We start from the raw sequence: 4,871 nt of genomic DNA, 5'->3' as shown, positions 1-4,871 counted from the left end.
CGTCGCAGTCGAGCCCACCGCGGGCCTATTCGCCGATCCGCCGCCCCTGTCTCGCGCCCGCGCTCCATCGCACCCCGCGCCGTCCGGCCGCCATCGCCGGGACGCGCGCTCGTGCCCCCGCTGCGGCCCCGGCTGGCCTGGGCCAGCACCCAGTCGGGCCGGCACCCAGCGCCCGCTGCCCGCTAGCGCCGAGTGCCCGCTTGTGGCCCGGGCCTATGGCACTGGGGCCCCATGCCCTTGTTTACAAATATATATATAAATAATAATAATAATAATAAAATTAATTAAGTTTATTAATCCTACTTAATTAATCTAATTAACCTATTAGTCTAGCTAAGCAGTAATTAGTTTAACCAAACCCTAATTAACTTAACAGTGTATGACAGGTGGGTCCCACTGGACCCACTAGTCAGTTTGACTTAGTCAACCTCTGTTGACCGCTGACATCATGCTGATGTCAGCAAACACTATTCTGGATAATGTTAAATTAAAATAATTAAATAAATTCTAAAAATGATTTAAATCTTTTAAAATTAATATAAAATAAACCGTAGCTCACATGAAAATATTTTCTACATGAAAGTTGCTCAGAATGACGAGACGAATTCGGATACGCAGCCCGTTCGTCCGCCACGCGTCCCTAACATAGCAAACCTGCAACTTTCCCCCTCCGGTCCATTTGTTCGAAAATGCGAAACACCGGGGATATTTTCCCGGATGATTCCCCCTTCACCGGTACCACCTCATACCGCGTCAGGGCACCCTTAGCACCGATACTTGTCATGTCATGCATCGCTCTGCATCTGTTTGCTTAATATTTATTGTTCTTCCTCCTCTTCTCTCGCTAGACACCGAGACCGACGCCGCTGCTACCCAGTACGACTACGGTGTTGACGACCCCTCTCTGTTGCCAGAGCAACCAGGCAAGCCCCCCCTTGATCACCAGATATCGCCTACTCTTCTCTATACTGCTTGTATTAGAGTAGTGTACCATGTTACTGCTTTCCGTTAATCCTATCCTGATGCATAGCCTGTCATTGTTACTACAACTGTTGATACCTTAACTGCAAATCCTACATGCCTAGTATAGGTTGCTAGTCCTTCAGCAGTGGCCCTACATTCTTGTCCGTCTGCCATGCTATACTATCGGGCCGTGATCACTCGGGTGTTGATCACGAGTATATACTATACAGGTGGTGACTAAAGTCGGGTCGGCTCATTGAGTACCCGCAAGTGATTCTGATGTGGGGGCTGAAGGGGCAGGTGGCTCCATCCAGGTAGTGGTGGGCCTGAGTTCCCAACGGCCCCCGACTGTTACTTGGAGGCGGAGCGACAGGGCAGGTTGAGACCACCTAGGAGAGAGGTGGGCCTGGCCCTAGTCAGCGTTCGCGATTACTTTAAGATAACACGCTTAACGAGATCTTGGTATTTGATCTGAGTCTGGCTACTGGCCTATACGCACTAACCAACTACGCGGGAACAGTTATGGGCACTCGACGTCATGGTATCTGCCGAAGCCTTCATGACGTCAGCGACTGAGCGGCGCGCGCCGGATTGGACCGTAAGCCTGCTCTTGTATTAAGGGGGCTAGTTCTACTTCCGGCCGCCCTCGCAACGTGCAGGTGTGCAATGGGCGATGGGCCCAGACCCCTGCGCCATAGGATTTAGACCGGCGTGCTAACCTCTCTGTTGTGCCTAGGTAGGGATGCGACGTGTTGATCTTCCGAGGCCGGGCATGACCCAGATAAGTGTGTCCGGACAAAGGGGATTGAGCGTGTTGGGAAATGTGGTGCACCCCTACAGGGAAGTTAATCTATTCGAATAGCCGTGATCTTCGGTAACAGGACAACTTGGAGTTGTATCTTGACCTTATGACAACTAGAATCGGATACTTAATAAAATACACCCTTCCAAGTGCCAGATACAACCGGTGATCGCTCTCTCACAGGGCGACGAGGGGAGGATCATTGGTTAGGATTATGCTATGCGATGTTACTTTGGTGAACTTACCATCTACTCTCTTTTTCTGCTGCAAGATGGAGGTTACCAGAAGCGTAGTCTTTGATAGGACTAGCTATCCCCCTCTTATTCCGGCATTCTGCAGTTCAGTCCACATATGATACCCTTATTTCATTTGATACCAATGCATACATATGTAGTGTAGCTCCTTGCTTGCGAGTACTTTGGATGAGTACTCACGGTTGCTTTGCTCCCTCCTTTTCCCCTTTCTATACCCGATTGCTGCGACCAGACGATGGAGGCCAGGAGCCAGACGCCACTATCGATGACTACTACTACTACTCAGGAGGTGCCTACTACTATGTGCAGCCCGTTGACGACGACCAAGAGTAGTTTAGGAGGATCCCAGGCAGGAGGCCTGCGCCTCTTTCGATCTGTATCCCAGTTTGTGCTAGCCTTCTTAAGGCAAACTTGTTTAACTTATGTCTGTACTCAGATATTGTTGCTTCCACTGACTCGTCTATGATCGAGCTCTTGTATTCGGGCCCTCGAGGCCCCTGGCTTGTAATATGATGCTTGTATGACTTATTTTATTTGTAGAGTTGTGTTGTGATATCTTCCCGTGAGTCCCTGATCTTTATCGTATACGTTTGCATGTATGATTAGTGTACGGTCAAATCGGGGGCGTCACACGTAGGTCTGAAGTAAACTACGCACACATCACCGGAGAGGCCATGGAGTTGATGTAGAGGCCCTCCGTGATCAATGCCCCCTCCGGCGGAGCTCCAGAAAAGGCCCCAAGATGGGATCTCTTGGGTACAGAAGGTTGCGGCAGTGGAATTAGGTTTTCGTGGTGCTCCTGGATGTTTGGGGGGTACGTGGACTTATATAGGAGGAAGAAGTACGTTGGTGGAGCAACGGAGGGCCCACGAGGGTGGAGGGCGCGTCCCCCTGCCTCGTGCCTTCCTCCCTTGTTTCTTGACGACCACTCCAAGTCTCCTGGATCACGTTTGTTGAGAAAAATCACGTTCCCGAAGGTTTCATTCCATTTGGACTCCGTTTGATATTCCTTTTCTTCGAAACCCTAAAATAGGCAAAAAAAATAGCAATTTGGGCTGGGCCTCCGGTTAGTAGGTTAGTCCCAAAAATGATATAAAAGTGTAAAATAAAGCCCATTAACATCCAAGATAGATAATATAATAGCATGGAGCAATCAAAAATTATAGATACGTTGGAGACGTATCATGGCCATATTGATGCACTAGATGATCCAGAAAGAACTCAACGCTAGGTTTTTTTATCAAGTTGCCAGCAGCGCCGACGGGGTTTTGGACCTAGTCGGAGAGGGAAGCCGGTTGCATCTCAGATTGTGCCTCTTGAAACACATGCGCTATAGATGTAGTTATGTAGTTTTCTTTTGCTTGACTTCAGGCAGTGGGCCTAGCTAGCGACTCTCGGTCCTAGTTCACCTAGACTGCTTGTCCATTTGTAAAACTCCTCCTTTCTATCTAATGAAAGATTAACCAATGGCCCTTCGAAAAACATGCTCTTGTTCCAAACACAACACCTACAAAGGTAGGCCCAACCCGCCAACACACACTATTGCTATTCCTCCCTAGAGCATGTCTGATACTCTTGTGCCTTCTAAAGTTTCAGCACTTCGACCACCAATGTGACCACCCTTTCTTTTTTTGGCAAGAGAGAACGTGACCACCCTCTGCACAGACGAAACATTTCCATCAAAAACCCTACCTCCAACCATAGTTTATGTAAACCCACGATCATGATTGTTGCAAGTCGGAGGAGTTGACCCGAGTTGTTGGACCGTCCATTAAGAACCACCAGTCCTTCATTGACTTCCAAAGCCACGCAATAAGAGGAATCAAGAATGCTTGGTGTAGACGCACTGTACCATAATATGGTCAAGGATTTCGGGCGCCTGATCACATAAGGAGGAACAAGACAGATGTTGCATTCCCCTCGCAAGGAAGTCCTATGTTCAACATCGATCATGGATGACCAGCCATGTGAAATATCTCCATTTTTGGGGGTACATGGTTTTTCCACATGAGCCTGGCATAATCTATGTGCTCGGTGTTGAAGAAAAAGGCATCATATGCTGAACTGGCCAGTAGATATCATTTGCGGTCAATCTTCAAGTGAGCCAATCTTCTTTATTTGTGAGGGGGGCACTTGTTGAACTACATGCTAGAGATCCATGTATTCGATGATCGCTTGCAGTGACAAGGACCCATGGATGTCATCAATCCACTGATTATCCACCAAAGCTGATGCCACCATTCTCCTCTTTCCTCCTCTAATCATGATGAAATGGCGCTTGGGTCAACCTCAAAAGCGTTGTGCCCGTTGATCCATCGATGATGGTAGAAGTGTTGGGAAACGTAGTACAAAAAAATTGCCCTGCATCTTCATAGTGATCCAACGTCGTTATTTGAATAGTTAAGTTTTGACTTTCATGCCATGTGGACCTGACGAGCGGTCCCTCCACTTCATAAACCAGATTAAAACATAACAGTTCAACAATTAGTGTTTTTTTTGGAATAGCAAACCAAAATAGTGGTAGCGTTTTGGGAAATTTAAAAAACTGGTAGTTCTTGTAACCCTAGCCCGTAATGTGGTAGTTTTTTGTTATTTACTCGAAGATGCATACAAGGTTAGATCGGATCGTTGCCAACTTTGAGCTGCAATGGAAGAAGAGTTAGTACATATTGTTCTTGAAGTCCCTCGAACCGTTTACGATGATCCCTCGAACAAAAGACCGAAAACACGACCTCTCTACGGATTACACGCCTACGAGCTTCGTGATTCCCTAGAGCTTTGTTGTCCGGAGCTTAGCATCACCGGAGAATTAGAGGAGGGAGGAAGATAACCACACAGGGCTTCTCTATTAC

The sequence above is a fragment of the Triticum dicoccoides genome, chromosome 3A (assembly GCF_002162155.2).
Source record: "Triticum dicoccoides isolate Atlit2015 ecotype Zavitan chromosome 3A, WEW_v2.0, whole genome shotgun sequence".
Classification (NCBI taxonomy): domain Eukaryota; kingdom Viridiplantae; phylum Streptophyta; class Magnoliopsida; order Poales; family Poaceae; genus Triticum; species Triticum dicoccoides.
The sequence above is the reverse complement of the archived record's forward strand: the minus strand, read 5'-3'. Positions refer to the sequence as shown.